The following is a 23,871-nucleotide window of genomic DNA, read 5'->3' on the forward strand; positions in this document are numbered from 1 at the left end:
TCAACCCAATGCTACAATTTCTACTAATGAGTAGGAGACCAATAGACAGCATCCGGTTTCGGGACTACAACGACTCTGAACAGACACGTTATTACATTCAACCAAACACTGAAATAACGGCTTATGGGATACAGGGAGCGCGCTAATAACTCGCAGTAGTCGGTATTGACGGCTGCTTAATCAGTTTGAGTATTTGTTCAGAGAGTGGATGCGGTGTAGCCAGCGTCATATCGAATATGTGCGCACACACACGGAACCCATCACCACGCCTATTTTACTTCTCTCCACAAATTGCAGTGTGTTCCACGGCTTCTGTCATGAGGCTGGAATTACTACTCTTTTTCCTCCTTTTTTTCTTTTCTTAATTTCACAGGAGTATCGTAGCGTTTTAACACTAGCATGAAACGTATGATTAGGTGAAGTGGAGAATGACTCAACACTAATTGCAGTAGTAATTCTAACGCTAATTCGGTACGGAGGGTAAATTTCAGAGCAGAAAAATGTCTCTTGCAATGTCTCCCAGCATCTGGAAAGCATTTAGCGACAGCAGTTTTCAATAGAGAACAAGCATAAAGTGGACTCACGTAATCAATAATTATATTTTTCCATTTATGATGTCTGAGCAAAACACGTGCAAAGGTGAAGATGGGAAATCGCTTAACTGAGGAATTTGAAATTGTGACAGGTCTTAGGCAAGGAGATGGGCCTATCCTGTTAAACTTTGCCCTCGAGAAGATCGTACGCGAGACCTACCAAGAGAACGAAGGAATTGAAATCGAAGGAAAGAGACTGGCACACTTAGCCTATGCAGACGACAACTGTTTACTCTCTAGGTCTGAAGAGGAGTTGGAGAAAATGACCAGAGCACTAAAGGAGGCTGCTAGCAAATTTGAGCTAAACATAAACGAAACCAAGACAGGGTACCTAGTTATGACGCGTGGTCAAAGTCAAATTGCTGGTCATCTACGATCACTGCAGGTGGGAGACCAGTCCTACAAGAGAGTGCGTGAACTTAAATACCTAGGGGCACTTTTCACTGAGAACTCGTCATGTTAAGCAGAGATAAATGGCAGAATACATGCTGGAAACCGATCTTACTACAGCCTAGCACAACTGATTCTCTCCAGACAGATCAAGATTCGACTGTACAAAACCCTGATCCAGCCTGTTGTTCTATATGGCTGCGAGACATGGAGTATCCGGAAACAGAACTTCCATAAGCTCCTCGTTTTTGAGAGAAAAGTGCTTCGGAAGATTTTCAGTTCGGTTGTGGATGCAGACACAGGGGAATGGAGGATCAGACACAACCAAGAGAGCAGCAGCCCAACATAGCTGTAAGTGTCAAAGCCAAACGAATGGAGTGGGCAGGCCATGTGGTCCGGATGGAAGATCACAGATGGCCTCGAAAGCTCCTGGATTTCACATCTACAGGAAAGAGACCTCCAGACAGACCCAAGAAGCGTTGAAGGGATGGCCTCGATGAATGTTTAAACCAAGTATCAATAGGTGTGGACGGATGGCGAATAGCAGGAATGGACAGAACACAATGGAGGAGGAACTTGTAGCAGCGTGCGGTCTACTGGGCCTGATCACGTAGAAGAAGAAGAAGAAGAAGAAGAAGAAGATGATGATGATGATGTACATTGCGATTAGGAGGGGTTTACTTATTGGGAGTAAAATGAAGAGGGACACTTACAGGAAAGTCATTTAAATAAATTGTAGTTTGTTTCCACTCAGCGCTAAGAAATAACCGTTGTTTGGTCAATATCCAAAATGGCAATGACAACTTGGTAAATTAGAATGGGGTCATTTCAGTACGGGTGCTCAATGAATTTGATTTTTGCCATAATGAAGAAACCGTTCCACTGGAATCTGCAGGTAAAGCTTAGGGAAGTAGCGAGAAATCTCAGTCTAGAGCGCTTCTACTGTTGTTGGAACTAGGTTTCTGCGGAAAATTCTCTCAGCTTGTCTTTCACACACACACACACACACACACACACACACAAATATATATATATATATATATATATATATATATATATATATATATATATATATATATGAGACAGAGCAAATGAGACCAATGCTGACATCAACACTGATTGACTGAGAGCTCTGGACGCCATGTTTTTGCTTGTTTTGTGTTGACCGTGGTCGGAGTAGAGTGCGCAGTGCTGTTGTAGACCGATTTTAACGCTTCCAATGCCTATTTTGTGGCATAATTACTTGCAGGCAGAAATACAGTAGGTCTTGTAACAATTATGCATGTGGTTTGTCGGTTTAGGTTATATGGCTGTTGTTAATGATTCCTTCGTATTCAAAAGTTCTATATTTTCCAAAGTATCACATGTTCAGATATGATTGATGCATGAATAGAAACGTAGACTCACCGAGTTTGCAAGTGCCCACCAGTTGGGTTACGAATGCAATGCCTTGACAAAATGGCGAAAGAAGGCAAGAAAGGAGTTTTTGTGTGTTGCAATACACGAAGAAAGGAAGGAAGATTGGGTTTAACGTCCTGCCGACATCGATGCCAATAGAGACGGAGCACAGGCTCGGATTGTGGCAAGGATAGGGAAGTAAATCGGTCTTGCCCTTTCAAAGGAACCATGGCGGCATCTGCCTGAAGCGATTTAGGGAAATCACGGAAAACCTAAATTTGGATGGTCGGACGCGGGTTTGAACCGTCGTCCTCCCGAACGCGAGTCCAGTGTGCTAAACACTCCACTACCTCGCTTGGTGGAATATTCGATGCGTTTATTTGTGCAGCGGGCATCCATAGCGACTTATGAAAAGAACCTCCATGGAAATAGAGCATTTTGTGTTAGAATCGACAGTTTAGGGACACTAGTTGTCTCTGTAAACAGAAAAGTACCGGTCGATCGAGTGCGCCACATGCCACCGTGGAGAGGGAGGGGGAATGTTTGTTAAGCAGTCCATAAAAATCAACCTTCCTCGCAAGCCACGAGCTTCGAATACCTCAGCAAACTGTGTGCAAGATTTAACGACGGCGGTTAACTTTAAAAGCTTACCGTCTGCAGTACAACTGAAACCGTAAAATCATGGCCGGTGCCTTCAATTTTGCATCACAATACAGAAAGACTTGAAGATGAAAACACTGGAACAGCTCAGAGAAGGCAAGAATACCTCTGTGGTGGCCTGTGACAGAAAATATAAGACGAACTTGACTAAGACTTGCACGTGCGTCGTATGACCAGAGGGGCACTCGTAACATTTGAGAAGCGCATCCAACCTCCGTGAGTTTTTGGTTCTATTCAAGCATAGGTCATATTCGTAAATGTAATACTTTGGAAAATATATAGATTTCGAAACGAATGACTCACTAAATTTAACATCGATGTAACAGTTACCTAGTAAGTCCAATCTGTGGTGACGACTGTCGTATTAGAATATCACATAAATTTTTGTAGTATAATTTTTGATTAACGGTGGATTTAATGAATATGGCTAGAATGTTTTAAGTAATTTTTAAGGCCAATAAAGAGTAATTCGAAGCTGTTTTGATACTGACTGTAAAAACTGTAGTGAAGATGGCTTCATGACGGGATCGAAACAGTGCGCAGTTAAACCGGAAGACTGGAGTCTTAAACGCAATTAGTGGACACTGACAAATAATTGCTTTCTGTGTGAAGTTCGTATGTTGTGGTGTGGTAAGCCAGTGGTAATGTTTAACCAATAAAATTTCGTCGTATCAACCGTTCTTCCAAGACAATTCAGTGCTGCAGTGTAAAATTTGTGTTTTGGTTGCACAAAAGAGAATGGAAAAGCCCCTTTTTTACCACCAACAAATTGTCATAAGATGATTTTATTAGATAGCCTACAAACATCATTAGAATTATTCATTTGGCACATAACACATTGTGTCTTGTAAATATTTGATGTCGCATATTACGATGTGTATTGGTGGCTATATGGAGGCGTGCTCGACTACCAGTTTATTTTGACCTACCACCCAATTCTCTAAATCGGCAGCTCCTATGGTTGCACATATTTGACAGAAAACACCATTTTCGCATGATCATCAAGGCGTATCCCACGCACGTGTTAGAACTCAACTGGGAGGATAAGGTATAATCAGTCAAAACGACATTAACAAGCCAAGACTTACGGAATCTAAACTGAATACAAATGGTTTATTATATCACATCAAGCTCAATCATGTAGCTGAAGTCGTTCCCATACTCTAAAAATGTGCGAGAAAAATAGGGAAGGCTGACTGAATACCCTGTCATTTAAGCACAGTCATTTGTAGTCGCCAGGATATTGCGTTATCTCGCAGTCACGGTTTGTTTAGTTTTGACATCTTCTGATTTAATTGAAGTTCTCATTTTATGCAATTATAACACATTTACGTACAAATTAAGATTTTTAATATAACTGTGCCGAAACACTGCTAACTTAGTCACAAATTTCCTAGTCCACGAATGCTTCACCAGAGGTCGTCGCCAGCTAACAACTTTTGGCGAATAGTGCCTAGACAGGACAACGTCTGGCTAGTGGTGATTTCTGCGGCCAATATATCCGCTCTGAACAGCAACTTTTTTCTTCCGTCTGTATTCTTATTTATGTGAACAAGTATTGAAGGTAATTATTATAACAAGACAATCAATTAAGGGATCCATGCTAAATGAACAGAGAAATACTGACAGTGAAAAACTGCTGCAGCCATCTATCGAGTTCCAAAAAATACGTCAAAGAGGAGAGTTTTGAAGAAAAATGAACTTGCTATTGGTAACCAGAAGGTATTTGGGGTGTTTCACTTCTACATATACACAATACTCCGCAAGATACCATACGGTGAGTGGCGGAGGGTACTATGTACCGCTAATAGTCATTTCCTTTCCTGTTCCACTCGTAACAGAGTGAGGGAAAAACGATTGTCTGTATGCCTCTGTATGAGCCCTAACTGCTCGAATCTTGTCTTCTGGGTTCTTACGCGCAGTGTACGTTGGCGGCAGTAGAATCGTTCGGCAGTCAGCTTAAAATGCCGCTTCTCTAAATTCTCTCAATCGCGTTTCTCGAAAAGAACGTCGCCTTCGCTCCCATTTGGGATCCCAAAGCTACTCCGTAACACTTACGTGTTTTTCGAACCCATCGCTAACAAATCTAGCAGCCCGCCCCTGAATTGCTTCAATGCCTTCCTTCAGTCCGACCTGGTGCGGATACCAAAAACTCGACCAGTACTCAAGGATAGCTTGCGCCAGCATCTTATATGCGGTCTCCTTTACAAGTGACTCACTCTTTCCTAAAATTCTCCCAATAATCTGAAGTCGACCATTCGCCTTCCCTACCGTAGTTCTCACATGCTCAATCCATTTCATATAGCTTTGCAGTGTTACACCCAGCTATTTAAACGACTTGACTGTGTCAAGCAGGAAACTATTAATACTGTAACCGAATATTAGAGGTTTGTTCCTCCTACTCATCTGCATTAACTTACGTTTTTCCACATTTGAAGCCAGCTGCCATTCATCACATCAACTAGAATTTTTTTCTAAATCGTCCTGAGTCTTCCTAGAGTGACTCAACTTCGACCCCCTACCGTACTCCACAGCATCATCTGCAGACAAGTGCAGATTGCCGCCCACCCTGTCCGCCAAATCATTTATGTGTACAGAGGACAACAGCGGTCCTGTCACACTTCCCTGGGGCACTCCTGACGCTACCGTTGTTTCTGATGAACACTCAACGGCGAGTGGACAGATCACTTTCATCTATAAAAAGTTTGAACAAATCATTCATCTCACTAACATAAATATTACTGGTTAATTTTCTTGTAAAACAATTAAAATTCTCATTTGCAGAAAAAACTTAAATCCTATGGCAGTTGTTTCAACAATGTTGTTCAATTTCTCTAATTTACATCTAAAAGCAGTTCGAACAATATATGACACAGCACGAAGAAAATGTTCTGCAACAAGATGGACCGGTATGTTATTTAAAAAACAATTTCCTGTGAATATAAAATGTTCACGGCTATAGATGGCCTTTTGTATCATATTATTATTATTATTATTATTATTAATTCCGTGTTTAATGGGAATGATTTACATGATATTCTGATATTATTAAGCTATACATCAAAATTTGTAAAACCTTGAAATTCATTGATTTTCAGTTCTGTAAAGGATTTAATTAAAAAAACTACCAACCCAGTACCTTGGGTTCCATTCAAAGCAAACCGTATTTCTTGTTTCGTTTCGATTACCACATCCTTCACCGTTGGTATGTGCCGGTTCGAGAACATTTTTCCGTGAAAGTGACTTATGATCTGACGCTCTACCGTTTTCCTCGACAGTTTCAACGGTGTCACTTTTCGGTGCTAATTGTCATACATACTATCTGCAAATTTTGCACGTTGGTGCTCCTGGCGTCCCTCTCATCTTGGGGGCCCAACCCGCGGCTTGTGCCCCTTGGGCCTTAAACCGGCCTTGCCTCTGGCAGTTATTTGTTAATGTGAAAAATTTGGTTTTCGTCTTCTTCTCTCGTTGTCAGTCATGGTTTCTTTCATAATTAGCATTATTCGATGATCGAATGGGTCAAGTTTATTAAGCACAATGTACACTCCTGGAAATGGAAAAAGAACACATTGACACCGGTGTGTCAGACCCACCATACTTGCTCCGGACACTGCGAGAGGGCTGTACAAGCAATGATCACACGCACGGCACAGCGGACACACCAGGAACCGCGGTGTTGGCCGTCGAATGGCGCTAGCTGCGCAGCATTTGTGCACCGCCGCCGTCAGTGTCAGCCAGTTTGCCGTGGCATACGGAGCTCCATCGCAGTCTTTAACACTGGTAGCATGCCGCGACAGCGTGGACGTGAACCGTATGTGCAGTTGACGGACTTTGAGCGAGGGCGTATAGTGGGCATGCGGGAGGCCGGGTGGACGTACCGCCGAATTGCTCAACACGTGGGGCGTGAGGTCTCCACAGTACATCGATGTTGTCGTCAGTGGTCGGCGGAAAGTGCAGGTGCCCGTCGACCTGGGACCGGACCGCAGCGACGCACGGATGCACGCCAAGACCGTAGGATCCTACGCAGTGCCGTAGGGGACCGCACCGCCACTTCCCAGCAAATTAGGGACACTGTTGCTCCTGGGGTATCGGCGAGGACCATTCGCAACCGTCTCCATGAAGCTGGGCTACGGTCCCGCACACCGTTAGGCCGTTTTCCACTCACGCCCCAACATCGTGCAGCCCGCCTCCAGTGGTGTCGCGACAGGCGTGAATGGAGGGACGAATGGAGACGTGTCGTCTTCAGCGATGAAAGTCGCTTCTGCCTTGGTGCCAATGATGGTCGTATGCGTGTTTGGCGCCGTGCAGGTGAGCGCCACTATCAGGACTGCATACGACCGAGGCACACAGGGCCAACACCCGGCATCATGGTGTGGGGAGCGATATCCTACACAGGCCGTACACCTCTGGTGATCGTCGAGGGGACACTGAATAGTGCACGGTACATCCAAACCGTCATCGAACCCATCGTTCTACCATTCCTAGACCGGCAAGGGAACTTGCTGTTCCAACAGGACAATTCACTTCCGCATGTATCCAGTGCCACCCAACGTGCTCTACAAGGTGTAAGTCAACTACCCTGGCCAGCAAGATCTCCGGATCTGTCCCCCATTGAGCATGTTTGGGACTGGATGAAGCGTCGTCTCACGCGGTCTGCACGTCCAGCACGAACGCTGGTCCAACTGAGGCGCCAGGTGGAAATGGCATGGCAAGCCGTTCCACAGGACTACATCCAGCATCTCTACGATCGTCTCCATGGGAGAATAGCAGCCTGCATTGCTGCGAAAGGTGGATATACACTGTACTAGTGCCGACATTGTGCATGCTCTGTCGCCTGTGTCTATGTGCCTGTGGTTCTGTCAGTGTGATCATGTGATGTATCTGACCCCAGGAATGTGTCAATAAAGTTTCCCCTTCCTGGGACAATGAATTCACGGTGTTCTTATTTCAATTTCCAGGAGTGTATTAAGATATCACTCATAGCTGATTATGTCCTTTGTGGAAAGCTGTTATTCAGTTATAGTAACTAAATCATGCCATAAGATTGAAATAAAACTTCATCTTTCTTGGACGACATTCCCTATTTGTGAAATGCTGTTCAGTATTCTTCTGACACGCAACCGTAAAATTCTGTAAACCACCTTTCGCATCTTCCTCCGACCGACTGTTCACAGCCGACCGCATCTGAAGGTTCCGCATTAATGACTGGTGCGCTGGCGTAGAGTTTCCAAAGTGAGGTTTCGAAATTCCCCCATTGCTGACAAAATAATTCCCCAATTTCGGCAGTTTTCCCCCAGATATCCTAAACCTACCCACTCCTCTGAACCATAAAGTGTTATCTGTGTTTGAAGCTCCATAAAATTATTGTTTGTATCACAGAATTATAGTCCACAACTCGCGAGTCTAGATTCTGGTTTCGTATGGAAATGGTTTGAACCATATAAGATGTCAAACAATTTCTGATTCAAGATGTAAATTGTGACGTGGATGCGATGCGGCTCGTACTGTGTTCCGGGAGAGTCTGTTGTCGTTGCACACACACCGCCCACCTCCGGACACACGTGCATAGGACCAGTTAGTAGTCCGTCACTGCAGTTTGTCGGTTTCATTAATGTTCACCCCGTACACATACATAAATACACGTATCTTCTTGTACCGGAATATAGAGCATATAAGAATAGATTTGAATGTTCTAAAAAGTGACTTACAAATATGAAATCGAAGATGAAATAGGGTATACATGTGAATATAAATTCACCAATGAAAATATGTATTCAAGCTTGAGGCAAATAACGATAAATTTTTGTTGCATTATCTTATACCATAGGTTTTACTTTACTGATATGTTCGTATCCGTTTCATTTTGGGTGAAATTGAAGCTAACTACCAATATGACATGAGTAAGAAGAACGTAGACGATGCACTGAAATACCAAACACCAATTCCTGGAACAGCAGCTGGCCTCCATCAATAGGGTGAAACTTGTGAGTTTGAATTTGATTTCAACGATCCTGATACTTGGCCAACAAGGTTTTGTGACATTAAAAGATGTTATGTTATAAAAACGAAATCTGAAAATGATCGTAGTCCTAACGTAAGTAAAAGCTATAGAGAAGGTCGAAATTTAAATAAAGATTGGTTTCGGAGATAAAAATGTGAAAAAAGTTAAAAGATCATGGCTAGACTTAAGTGTGAGCAAAAAATGTTGTATATTGTATACCCTGCAGATTATCTGCTCACTTGTGTTTAGATTCTGAGTCGAAATCATTTTTAACTTAAGAGGGAGGAACAGTTAATAGGAAAAAGCTAAGTGGAAAAATTCCTGGTCATGAAAATTCACCAAATCACAAGCTTGGTTTTTGCTCATGGAACGCTCTAGAGGCTTCTCTCGGAAGCGAAGCTTTGATAGAGAGCTAAAAGACCAAATAAAGAAGAGGAATCTCGATGGAAAGCAGTTTTGCATTGTATTATTGATGTTCTTTTTCTGGCAAAGAAAGCGAGACCGCTTAGAAGAACAAAAGAATTTGGTGATTTTGGTGATCCAGAGAGTGTCAAATTTCTAAGTACAATTGATCTCATATTACACTATAGTGGACCCCTTCGTCAGCTATTGAGCGTCACAAGAGAGAGCAGATTAGCTTATTTTTCCAAAAATATGCAAGATGGGTTTCTTGACGTACTTCCGAACAAAATAAGACAACATATAATAAAAGATACTTTAGATGCTGAATACTTTTCACTGATGTTTGACCACACACCAGTTACAAACCACAATGATCAGACGACTCTATTAGTTCGCTTTTCAAGTTAAATGATTCAGGAGTTGTGGAAGGTATTGTTGACCTTATTATAGTTGGAGACAAAACAGGAGAACGTCTTAGTCAAGAGATACTGCAAAAAATAGAACACGATGGGTTTAACATGAAATACTGCAGAGGGTAGTCTTGTGACCGTGGGGGCAAACAGGGCTGGAAAGTAGAAAGGGGTCCAGACAAGAATTCTCGAGAAGAATGAAGTGGCCTGTTTTGTACCATCGGTGGCTGACTTATCAAATATAATACGAGCACATACAACAGACACATCTGCTGAAGCCCAAACTCTTTTTGGAACTATCCATTGTATTTATCTACACTTTGTGGCGTCAGCTTCTAGATGCGAAAGCTCATAAGACATTTACCCTTAGTATTAACATCCAAGAGCACGAGTAGGTGGCCTGCAAGAGTAGAGGCGGTCGAAGCTGTTTACAAGCATTTTGATAGAGTTGTGCAGACTGTGGAAGATGTTGAAACTTATAACTTGTCAATACCAGAAACTAAAACTGAAGCATATCTATTATAAAGAACATGAAAAAACTCAAATTCATTGCTTTAACTGGTTTCTGGCATGCAGTATTTAAAAAAAAATATATCGTGCCAATCAGTTTCTGCAAAGAAAGAACTTACGATTGATAAAGATGGTCGAAATATTCAAGGCCTTTTGAGCTTTCTTCTAAGGACTCCTGTACCCCGAAGCTATTTTAGAGGCCAAAGTGTCAGCAGAAAATGATGAGATATCAATGGAATTCTCAGGAAAAGGATAAGAGTTAAGAAAAAAGGCCAATGAGCTTTGCGAGAATGAAGTATCCGAACATTCACAGGAAGATTTGTTCGGGATGTCCCTGTCAGCAATAACTGACAAGAATGATAAAGGAGCTGAGTACCAGGTTTAACGTGCTGGAGAAAGTTAAGGTAAAGTTTACTTTTCTGTGTGGTGTTCAAATTCAAGAAATGAAAGTGGGAGACTAAAAGACTACAGCAGTGTAACTAGAATGAATTCATTTGAAAGTTTCAAGCACCATGGACCGACAAATAGAAAGGGGCTTGCAAGATGCTACTGCATCTTCCACGTTAAGTTTAATTTAGAAAAATTAGTTGGTAGAATGGTAGACCAACTTACTACAGTCTTAAAAATATTCCTTACCATCCTAGTTCCTGTCTCCTCCGAAGAAAGAAGTGTCAGAAAGCTGAAACTAATTAAAAATTATATGAGGAGCACGACTGCTCAACAGAGGTTAAGTGTATAATCTCCATAGGATACAAACGAGCTGCTTTCATAAACTATGATGAAACCATAAAAAAAATTTTGCACAAAAACTTCAAAGACAAATTTTAAATTTCTTATTTCTACAATGAGTAATCATGTGTTTTGTATTTTTAATAGTTTTATTGTTTGCTTTGAATTTGATCTTATTTCAGTCGATAAAATGATTTAATGTTATGAGACGGTGAATTTATTTCGAAAAATAGTATCTAAATTACTGTTATAAAACTGTTTATATATATATGGGGAGGGGAGCGAAAGAAGGGGCAGAAAATTTCACACTTGCCTTCCTTCGCAAAAATCCTAATTTCGGTCCGCGTGTACGTCACAGTGATGTCACGGAGAGATTTTAACTACTGACTTGAAGAGAGAGTGACATCTAGAGAATATCTAGAAAACTAAGTATGTTTGTTTGAATTAAAATATCAGAGATGGCATTAGTAGTAATTTACACGGTACCGAAATTTTCTTGTCCAAAAATCTCCACGAGTTTCCTGTTTCTTCAAAAAACACGTTTCCCCAAACCTGCGAAAAAACCGCCAATCTGCGGTAGCTGCGCTGGCGCCCGCTCAAAAGCAAGCTACCGCAAAACTCATTGTTGGGCCCACAATCGCGTAACTGATTGTTGTCGCTCTTCACAGAAGTTTTATTTGTTCACGTATAGATCGAGACGCAGCAACGGCGACGTCACAAGATCGATGTCGTGTTATAAACAGGTAGACTACTGCAATTCATGTTGCAACGCTACCTCGTTGTAAATGCCGCGCGCAGTCTGGAGAAATTATTGGGCCGCCTGCGCATTTTCCGCGCTCCGTGGAAATTCGATATGTGAGGCCATAGTCTCCTGCCATCTGCCGGCAACAGTTGGAAACTTGCTGCCCGCACACCAGATGGCAGCCAGCACCAGCTGCAGCAGTAGTACTTCTCTTGTTCAATTACCGAGCATTTCCCCCCTTCCCTCCGCAACACCGATGGCAACAAGTGACACGTATTTACTTAAGACTTCACCATGCCGCCTCTAAAAGCGATACTTTGTTCATATTGATCAGACGCAATCCGCGTTGAATCCGCGTTCTTATTAGCGATCGTTTCAAATTTTAGTGAAAATGGAAAGCCGTATACAGCGAGAACTTAACGTCGTACTTTAAAAATCCTTAAAATTACAGCAAATCAAGATATTGTATTGCATGCACTTTTTTATGTACATTTCACCGTAACATGTAATTACCATACGAACATGTCATAAGGATGATAAACAGGCCAATTCTGTTACTTAGAATTGGCGTTGTTCTAGGCAGTTTATCTCTCATAAGTATATTTCTCCACAAACACTGACTTCTACAGCTCTCGTGGATAGCTTATTTTCTTTGCCTTTCGTACATCACTTCGTGTCGCATCAAATTTTGTGCACCAGTATTCATTACTTGAATATAATGTATTTTGAGGAGATCGATGATTTAAAGATTATGTATGACATGCTTCTCCCCGGTACAGACGGTTTGTATTTTCTGCGAAATACTCCAACTTGTCCAAGTCCTATGATAGTAGTTTCACAGTTTGCAATACATGTATTGCCATGCAGTTTACATACCTTGGATTACAGACTGAGTTCTAATGTGTCTCATATTGTACTTACGTCGCACGGATGACACCGGATGCTTCCTGAAAAAGGGAAAAAAGGTTGATTCAGTGCCATGTATCTGTCAAATGGACATTACGCATCACGACAAGAACAGTGTCAAAGCTCAAAAATGCAATGCTTCAGAAAATTCGACTTAAAGAATTCATTCTATAAAACTTATATTGAAATATTGCAAGCTTCCTTTAGATTTCAAGTATGTACTGTTTGCAATAACTTTCATGATCTTTTTCGTCCACGATGGGGCACTTCGCACGTATTTTCCAGTGACATAAACTAACGATGCCGTTTTCCGACTTGTCACTTTCCTTGCCAGGGTGTGATTTGTAGATGCCAATACGCAAATCAAATCTTGTCATTTTTTTTTTCTTCGCTAATAATTATGCTGAGTGATTCTGTTATACTGTTCAACTCATATATTCCCGGAACTGTCTAAGATCTCGTAATTATGTTTTCATCCAGATGGTTTTTGAGACAGTTCTCACTAAGCTATGTGTATTTTATTTGCATAGCTACATTAATTAGTGGCATCAACTTCGCTTTTTCAAATGTAACTAGGCCTATAGTAATTAGTGATTTGTGCTGCTAGTATCGTTCTAAAAGAGATGCATTCAACAGAATATCACTCTTCAAAATCCAGTTAGTATTTTCGGAAAAATTGAAGTACTTATAAATTTGGATTTGTTTGTCTTGAACATGAAACAGATTTTTCTCTTATGTGGAAGTCAAGTTTTCTCTCCTCAATAGGGAAATGCGTCACACGAGATGAGGAGGACATTGTCGCACAGTCGCGATGATAAAAGAGGCCCAGGGGAAATGTAGCTTTTATTCTGCCTGTGTTGTTCACGTGTATCGAGTGCCGATTAGTTTGAAAAAAATAAAAAAACTCTTTCACAAACCAAGAGAAACTATATACGCTGCTACTCACAGAGACTGCAGAAGGAACGAGAAGAGAAGAGTCGGGTTGCACACGAAAGATGTCCCGAGAGACGATGAGCAACATGAAATAACAATTCAGCGAATTTGCAAAAAATTGTTATTGGAATGGTGCTGCAAAACTTCTCGGAGGGTAAAGAGCAACTGTGAAACGAGAGGAGCGGACGAAATATATGATTTGTCAGCTGTCGTTCAAAATCCACTTGGCTCCAGAGCAAGTTTGAGTATCTCTGGAGTACGTCAGCCAAGCGTTGTACGAATTTTGTGCGCACACAGTTTCTGTCCGTACCATGTGTTACTTCGTCAGCAGATTGACCTACGTTATTTCGCTACACGCATGGAAATCTGTTGCTCCGGTCTCCTGTGACATCGGGACAGTAGCTACTTTCATAAAAGAATTTTCTCTACCGATGAAGCTGCCTTTAGAAATCAGTGAAAGATATATGTAAAAAATATGCATATTGGGCCGCTGAAGTCTACTATACGCGGAAGTGAACACAAGCAAACTAGCGACAAGGAACGAGAAGTCTTTTTGCTGTAAATGTTAGGCACGCGTCAGCAAAACGGCATTCGGTCGCGTTCAGTTTGTATTCGCTTGTGTTCGTTCGTTTTCCGCTGGTTGCCGGTCTTTTAACAAACAGTAAAAGGAATTTCGCTTTCTCTTCGCTTTGGCACTAACAGGACAGAGAACTTTTGACCGCTTTCTTTTCTCACTTTTTTATTGTTGACATGATTTGCGTGCGATGTAGTTATCCGGAGAGAATGTAATGTTGCTGATAGATGCATACAGATATCATCCGTGCTTCTGTGATCCAAGAGCTCCACGGCGGAAACGCCGAAGGAGAAGAAACATGATCGATAGAAAATTGCCGAAGCCGTCAGTGGTATTACTGTGGACGTAAGAAAGACGATAAACTCATTAAATGGTTGGAGCAAGAAGGGGCGGAGTGATTAAGAACAATATTTGCAATTCTCTTTATTACGAAGGGCGTTAAGTAAGTAATGCAACACATTCATTCCCGACTAGTTTTGGTTGAAAAAATGCGTTGTGGGACATCGTGGAATAATTCCACTTCAGCCCCTATAGTTACATGAAGTTCTGACGGAGCGCACGAGAAATATGAGCCCTTTAATGAAGGTGTGACGTCACAGTAGCCAGCTTGTCCGGCACACTTGGCGAACGATCGGCTCCGTGCAGAGCTCAAGGGAAAGCAACATGTAATTGAAAAGGTACCCACTCAAAGGTCTCAACTTCGTCGGGTGCTATCGAGAGCTTGTAAGCACTTACGCACGCAGTCAAGCTTTATTAAACTCGGCTGAAATAGCTACTCGCTCGCCACCGGAGACGGCTGCTGGCATTCGTTAACACCTGCAGTGTCACGTGCTATGACTTAGGCGCCAAGCCCTGTCTTTTTTGTGGGCCTCGAGTTCCGATAGATGGCGGCGCTGTGCATAGCCTTCAAAACGGTGTCTGTAACGGAGGTGCATTCCAAACAGAGAGCCGTCATTGAGTATCTTTGGCGGAAAACCGGAGCATCGCAGATATTTACAGGCACTTGCAGAATGTTTACGGAGACCTGGCAGTGAACAAAAGCACGGTGAGTCGCTGGGCGTGGCGTCTCCCACCATCGCAACAAGGCCACACAAACCACCAGTTCCCGCGTGCCCGTCTGCCACATACAGCGATGACTCCTGTACGTGCGAACACTCTCATTCGAGGTGACCGACGTATCACAATCAGACACCTCGCTGCACAACTAGACGTCTCTGTCGGTAGTGCTGGCACACTCGTTTACCAGTTAGCGTTCTCAAAAGTGTGTGTGCGAAGGATTCCTCGCCGTCAAAGAGAGGACCATAAAGAGCAACGAAAGAGCACCGAGCGTAATTGCTTGCCCGTTGTGAGGCTGCACGTGACAATTATTTGTCGAAAATCGTCACATGCGATGAAAAGGGTTCATCATTTCGAAACGGAAACAAAACGGCAATCCATAGAGTGGTGCCACACCACCTCTCCTCCGAAGAAAAACTTCAGAGCAGCAGCCTCATCCGGTAAAGTCATGGCGACTGTCTTCTGGGACTCACCAAAGTTTGCGCACCCGAGAGGAGCCCACAAAACTTCATAAAACTCACAAAACTTCGTTACTCCGTTCTTCCTCCTCCACCCTACAGCCCGAAACTCGCACTTTCCGACTCCCAAGTGTTTGGAGCAGTGAAGGATGCACTCCGAGGGAAGCAGTACGTGGATGATGGGGAGGTTATTGATGTAGCAAGACGTTGATTCCAAATTCGACCAGTTCAATGCTGGGATACGGGCGTTCCCGTGGCGTAAGGCTGTCGCATTGAACGGAAATTACGTTGAAAAATAGGGTTTTGCAGCCAAAAAGGGGGAATAATATGGTGTCAATAATCCTGAACAAAACCAATCTGCTTTCAGAAGAAAAAATTGCATACCTAATGAATGCCCCTCGTAAAAAAGAAAAGCACAAAAACGTCCGTAAAAGTAACAAGCGCAAAGAAAACAAGTATCTAGTATGAAGATTAACATTAAAAGCATACGAAAGACCTGGTCGTACTAATAGCTTACGTTCATGTTATCTGTAATATCTGTAATACATATTTTATCTGTAATACATATCTGTAATAAATATTTTATTGAAATTATATTTCTGACACGTATTTTAATAAAATCCTTGAATTGCTTCGTACACTGAAGCGCCAAAGAAACTGATATAGGCATGCGTATTCAAATGCAAAGATACACAGGGCGAGTCAAAAGTCCTTGGACACCTTCATAAGTTGGTAGATTAAAGGGAAAATTGAAATGTGATGATGGGAACATAGGTTTGATGTGGGGCCACAACTTTTGGAGTGAATGTGGCCGCCATCTTTAAATCCGCCATTTTGGATCAAAGTCATTTTTTTAATGGGAAGGGGGAGGGGGTGTATGACACATCAAATAACACTCGCTTGAGCTCTGGAATTGAGTGGTGTAATTTGTTTTTGTCTATCTTGTACAGTTTAGACGTTATTAATGTTCAAAGTTACCTTGATACCGACTCAACGCCGACTTGATTTTTACCTATGGGGACATCTTAAGCAGACAGTGTAAGCTGAGAGCATCCGTGATTCTAGACACCTGGAGGAACGCATACAACACGCCTGTGACCAAATTGCAGGAGACTCTCTCCTCCGTGTGCAGCCAGAGTGGTTGCGGCGACTACAGTTGTGCATCGCACGGGATGGACAACACGTAGAAAATGTGTTGTAGCTGTCGGTATTAAGGTAATTTCCCAACTTTGAACATTAATAACCTCTAAACTGTACAAGATAGACAAAAACAAATTACACCACTCAATTCCAGAGCTTAAGCGGTGTGTTATTTTATGTGTCATATACCCCGCATCCCATTTTTTTAAAAAATGACTTGAATCCAAAATAACGGATTGCAAGATGGTGGCCATGAAGGGCATTCACTCCAAATGATGCGGCCCCACATCAAACCTATGTTCCCATCATCACATTTCAACTATCCCTTTAATCTTCCAACTTATGAAGGTGACCAAGGACTTTTGACTCGCTCTGTATAAACAGGCGGAATAGGGCGGTGGGGTCGGCAGCGCCTATATTAGACAAGTGTCTGGCGCAGTTGTTAGATCCGTTACTGGTGCTACAATGGGAGGTTATCAAGATTTAAGTGAGATTGAACGTAGTGTTATAGTTGGCGCACGAGCGATGGGACACAGCATCTCCGAGGTAGCGATAATGTGGGGATTTTCCCGTACGACCATTTCACGAGTGTACCGTGAATATCAGGAAACCGGTAAAACATCAAATCTCCGAGATCGCTGAGGCCGGAAAAAGACCCTGCAAGAACGGGACCAACGACGACTGAAGAGAATCGTTCAAAGTGACAGAAGTGCAACCCTTCCGCAAATTGCTACAGATTTCAGTGCTGGGCCATCAGCAAGTGTCAGCGTGTGAACCATTCAACGAAACATCATCGATATGGGCTTTCGGGACCGAAGGCCCACTCGTATTCCCTTGATGACTGCACGACACAAAGCTTTACGACTCTCCTGGCCTGCCAACACCGACATTGGACTATTGATGGTTGGAAACATGTTGACTCGTTGGACGAGTCTCGTTTCAAATTGTATCGAGTGTATGGGCGTGGACGGGTTTGGAGACAGTCTCACGAATCTATGGACCCTGCATGTCAGCAGGGGACAGTTCAAGTTGGTGGAGGCTCTGTAATGGTGTGGGGTGTGTGCAGTTCGAGTGATATGGGATCACTGATACGTCTACATCTACATGACTACTCTGCAATTCACATTTAAGTGCTTGGCAGAGGGTTCATCGAACCAAAATCATACTATCTCTCTACCATTCCACTCCCGAACAGCGCGCAGGAAAAACGAACACCTAAACCTTTCTGTTCGAGCTCTGATTTCTCTTATTTTATTTTGATGCTCATTCCTACCTATGTAGGTTGAGCTCAATAAAGTATTTTCACATTCGGAAGAGAAAGTTGGTGACTGAAATTTCGTAAATAGATCTCGCCGCGACGAAACACGTCTTTGCTTTAATGACTTCCATCCCAATTCGCGTATCATATCTGCCACACTCTCTCCCCTATTATGTGAAAATACAAAACGAGCTGCCCTTTTTTGCACCCTTTCGATGTCCTCCGTCAATCCCACCTGGTAAGGATCCCACACCGCGCAGCAATATTCTGACAGAGGATGAACGAGTGTAGTGTAAGCTGTCTCTTTAGTGGACTTGTTGCATCTTCTAAGTGTCCTGCACAATGAAACGCAACCTTTTGCTCGCCTTCCCCACAATATTATCTATGTGGTCTTTCCAACTGAAGTTGTTCGTAATTTTAACACCCAGGTACTTGGTTGAATTGACAGCTTTGAGAATTGTGCTATTTATCGAGTAATCGAATTCCAACTGATTTCTTTTGCAACTCATGTGGATCACCTCACACATTTCGTTATTTAGCGTCAACTGCCACCTGCCACACCATACAGCAATCTTTTCTAAATCGCTTTGCAACTGATACTGGTCTTCGGATGACCTTACTAGACGGTAAATTACAGCATCATCTGCATACGACTCTGACAGATTACACGCACGTAAGCATCTTGTCTGATCACCTGCATTCATTCATGCCCATTGCGCATTCCGACGGACTTGGGCAATTCCAGCAGAACAATGCTACACCCCAAACGTCCAGAATTGCTACAGAGTGGCTCCAGGAACACTTTTCTGTGTTTAAACACTTCCAGTGGCCAGCAAGCTCTCCAGTATTGCATTATATTGAACTGGGGACCTAGAAACGACGGAGAGGCTTCGTCCCCGCCGTAGCCCTCAGTTGTGTACAACAGGCTACAGCAGTCCACTCACCCCACCACCGCCCCACACCGAACCCAGGTTATTGAGCGGTTCGGCCCCCAGTGGATCCCCCTGGGACCGTCTCACAGCAGACGAGTGTAACTTCAATGTTTGCGTGGTAAAGTAATTATGGTGTACGCGTACGTGCAGGCAGTGTTTGCGCGGCTATCGCCGACATAGTGTAACTGAGGCGGAATAAGGGGAACCAGCCCGCATTCGCCGAGGCGGATTGGTGCCGGGGACGCGCACGACTTCCTGCCCGGAAATCACTGCGTTAGACCGCACGGCTAACCGGCAGGCAAACTCCCAAGACATGAACACTATTGAGCATATCTGGGATGCCTCGCAACGTGCGATTCAGAAGAAATCTCCACTCCTTTGTACTCTTACGGATTTGGGGACAGCCCTGCAGGTTTCATGACTTTCAGTTCAAAAATGGTTCCAATGGGACTTAACTTCTGAGGTCATCAGTCCCCTAGAACTTAGAACTACTTAAACCTATCTAGCCTAAGGATATCACACACATCCATGCCCGAGGCAGGATTCGAACCTGCGACCGTATTAGTCGCGCGGTTCCGAACTGAAGCGCCTAGAACCGCTCGGCCGCAGCGGCCGGCTCTGGATAACAGTAAAAAGAGTAAAAAGTATGATTCATTATTGTTCTCATAGTTAAAGTACATATCCAAAGATTCCGATATTAGAAGGTTGCTTCATGGCTTATGGCTCAAAATTATTGACCAGAATCGTGCTACATTTCACCTGGCAGCTGAAATGCAATGAAGATTTCTTATATGTTTCTAAATTGCATTTATGTAGTTGGCGTTGTTCATTTTGATTACCATTTTACGTGTTCTGCGATGTATAACTGTGACCATGTTTTTCCTTAGAAATTGTGCTTTAAAGCGAATTGAAAAGGCACGTCCTGTTTGAGCAATATAATAGGCACCGGAAGTATTACATGAAATCTTGTAAACACCAGAATTCTGGAGAGGGCTAGTAGTTGACTTTAAATTATGGATGGAAATTTTTTCTCAGAAATGGTGCAAATGGCTCTGAGGACTATTGGACTTGACTGCTGAGGTCATCAGTCCCCTAGAACTTAGAACTACTTAAACCTAACTAACCTAAGGACATCACACACATTCATGCCCGAGGCAGGATTCGGTCCTGCGACCGTAGCGGTTGCGCGGTTCCAGACTGTAGCGCCTAGAACCGCTTGGCCATTCCGGCCGGCGCGTTCAGTTCCCTCCAGCACTACTTCAGACATTAGTCGAGTGGATGCTACGTCGTGTTGCGGCACGTCTGGTTCTTCAGTGTATATGTCACTGCAGACATCAGTTACATGGCATCCAACGAAATGCGACACAACTACTTACGAAAGTATTTTCGGTTGCTAATAGCTCTAGTGTAAATGCTGACCTTTCCTCAGGTTAAGTTGTTCGTCGGTAATTAGTGCTCCGCTTTTAAATTTCCTCGTCAGCTGTGACGAGAATCCATCGAAAAGCGCCAACCAACATACGAGCAAAGTTTTGACCTAATGCTAAGGAAATCTGGAACTGAAGTTCAGTGTTAAGTGCACTACTGTCACTTTAAAAAAAAAAAAAAAAAAAAGTTCAAATGGCTCTGAGCACTATGGGACTTAACATCTGTGGCCATCAGTCCCCTAGAGCTTAGAACTACTTAAACCTAACTAACCTAAGGACAGCACACAACACCCAGCCATCACGAGGAAGAGAAAACCCCTGACCCCGCCGGGAATCGAACCCGGGAACCCGTGCGTGGGAACTGAGAACGCTACCGCACGACCACGAGATGCGGGCTGTCACTATTCACGTTTACGTACAAATCGAGATACCTAAACTCTTTCTTTCCTAGGCCATTTGGCTTGCTCTGTCAAAAACAGTGCGCTCGCAGTATAAAATAATCCTCAATGAATGTCAAAGTATTGTATCGTGGCTCTAACTAAAGATTGTTGTATCCCGTGTCGTGCGCCGCTTAATGGAGCCAAAAAATCAGACCACAGCGTTCGTAGGCTATGTTTGTTATTTCGCGTTCTCTTCCGTTTCCTCTAAAAAAATGGTCTTCACAGACACAAGAGAACGGCAGTGAACACTGGCGCATTGTATGCGTATGCGTATTAGCTTGTGTTCGTTTTCATTCGGTCCAGTGTAAAGACAGGCTGAGAATCCACACCAGCAGAGATAGGTCGGAAATCAGAACCAGTGGAGTTGAAAGTTTAGTCCTGGATTATTAGAGACTACATGATTGGGTGCTTCTTCATTAATGGGTAAAAGACGCGCACAGTTTCTTACTGAAGTTCTACCGGCTTTGCTAGAGGAAGTAGCGCTCGAAATACGTCGATGTGTGTGAGATTAATATCAAGGGGTCCGGGCTTACCACTCACTTTTGGCTAGGAAAGCGCCCAAGCAGCCCTTTCAAAGTCGCTGTATGGGACGTGAAGGCGTTATCGGTTGGCCTGCTCACTTGGCCGCTTTGACGCCACTGGACTTTATGCCTGGGATAAACTCAGAGCTGAATTCTGCAGCACGTTCCGACGACCCAAGAGCATTATTGAAACATGTCCAATCGTATCGAAGAAATCTCTTCTCTCTGTCCAGGAGTCCTTGCTCCAGCAACTACAAGCGAGTATTGCAATGGACGGTGGCATTTGGAACACTTGATGGCATAAATGAAATTTTAAAGGTATGCTTGCAACCAGATTCTCTTACGATTTCCTGATTGTTGCTGTTGTCGATGTCATTTTGCAATGTAAGTCATTAAATTCATGGCACGAAGTTATTCTTTAAAAACCTTTTTTCCATATTCCTTGTTTTAAAAATCTATTCAATTTTTGAAGGACACCTTTTTTACAAGGGAGAAACAAGAGCCGAACAGATACCATAGCTAGCAGGCGAATCATCCTTACAGGCCACCTCTTTTGCATTCGAGTTGGTATGTAGGTCATACCACATGTAGTTAAGCGTGATTAGTATCAGTTTTGGAACGCCCCTTAAGCATGTCACGACAATTCCGTATAACAGCACGAACTGCTGTGTAACATAATATCGGATTCACGTTCAGAACAAATAACTCCTATGTTCTACACAGTTTCAGAAACTACCAATCGGATTTTGAAGGGTGCAACGCCGTTGAATTCGTATCTTTCATCTTTTCGAGATTAGCAGCAGAAAGTAATATACACTGATAAGCTAAATCATTGTAACCACCTGCTGAATATCTTGTTTGTCCGTCTCTGTAGCGGAATAAATCACTGCTTCTGCGTATCAGGGATCCGACAGTTTTTTTATAGGTTTGTGGAGGTATGTGGCATTAGATGTCTACGCACAGGTCGCGTAATTCACGTAAATAAAGAGCCGCTGATTTGCGTACGCAGTGATGTTGCCCGATAGCGACCCAGATGGGTTGCATAGGGTTTACACCAGGCGAATATGGTCGCCGAGACATCACCGAGACTTCACTATGATGCTTCTCAAGCCACTGTAGCACGGTTCTGGCTCCGAGACACGGACAATAATACTGAAAGATGACATCGCCGTCGGGGAAGATATCAAGCATGAACGGATGCAGGTGGTTTGCAACAGTCAGCTTGTCTTCGATTACTGCCATGAAAGCGCAGGAGAACGTCTCCCATAGCATGATATTGCTTGCACCAGCCTGCGTCCGTGGCGCTCTGCACCTTTCTGGCCGCCGTTCACTTGGACGACGGCGTTTGTGGAGATGACCATTGACCTAATGTAACAAAAATGTGATTCACCCGAAGATCCAACACGTTTCCACTGATCGACGTTCGAATCCGGATGGTCCCGTAATCACTGATGTCACTGGGACAACATGTGAACACGTGGTCTGCTGCGGGAACTACATGTTCAAAAGTGTACCATCAACGGTGTGCTCCAAGACACCTGTGCGTGCACCAGCGTTGTGTTCTTTCGCCAGAGATGCCACAGACCACCATCTATCGTATTTTACAGAGCAGACAAGCCTCCGAACTTCACGTTCTGTGCAGAATCATGGACGTCCAACGATTTAGCACCTACTGGTAATTTCACTGTCCTACCTCTTTCCGTAGAGTCCGGAGCTCGTGGTCTCGCGGTCGCATTCTCAGTTCCCGAGCACGGGGTCCCGGGTTCTATTCCCGGCGGGGTCAGGGATTTTCACCTGCCTCGAGATGACTGGGTGTTTGTGTTGTCCCCATCATTTCATCATCATTCATGAAAGCGGCGAGATTGGACTGAGAAAAGATTGGGAATTCGTATGGGCCCTAGAAACCAAATATCATCATCATCTTTCCGTAGATGCTCACGACAGTAAGACGTGAACATTCGACCACGTCAGGACATAATCGGTGCAACGGTCGTTACATTTAGTAGCCTGTCGCTAATTGCAGTTCTGCGATACCCGATTTCTTTGTTGCAGCTGATTCGGCAAAACAGAATTTGCTATGTGACAAATTGCTTATCAGAATCTTTCTGTCTTTCACATTTAACTGCAGTACCCACATTCACTGCAGTATTTGCTAAAAAACAAGCATATACTTCACGAGCATCATTTCAAATCGTACTAAATACACAGACTGTAATTTTACAGGAAGCAAGAAAAACGTTTCGCTCTGTGACCTAATGAAATATGTCAAAATTTTTAACGGTAGAACCTAGGTATTTAGATTATGCTCTAGAATTAGTCGTGACTGAAATCATTTCCCGATGCACGAAGCCACCATCTTAATTTTTAAGTTGCACTTAATACATTTTAAACCAA

At 43.3% G+C, this 23,871-nt stretch overlaps 1 protein-coding gene across 2 annotated transcripts in view; it reads right to left on the minus strand.

The window, feature by feature from the left end:
- LOC126298774 (1-acyl-sn-glycerol-3-phosphate acyltransferase alpha-like) overlaps positions 1-23,871 on the minus strand; it is a 588,589-nt gene that overhangs the window by 457,790 nt on the left and 106,928 nt on the right. For both annotated transcript variants that reach the window (XM_049990225.1, XM_049990226.1), the window contains exon 2: positions 12,757-12,782. The gene's annotated coding sequence lies outside the window, so the exon portion shown is untranslated. The remainder of the gene's footprint in view (positions 1-12,756; positions 12,783-23,871) is intronic.

The sequence above is a fragment of the Schistocerca gregaria genome, chromosome X (assembly GCF_023897955.1).
Source record: "Schistocerca gregaria isolate iqSchGreg1 chromosome X, iqSchGreg1.2, whole genome shotgun sequence".
Taxonomy (NCBI): Eukaryota; Metazoa; Arthropoda; class Insecta; order Orthoptera; family Acrididae; genus Schistocerca; species Schistocerca gregaria.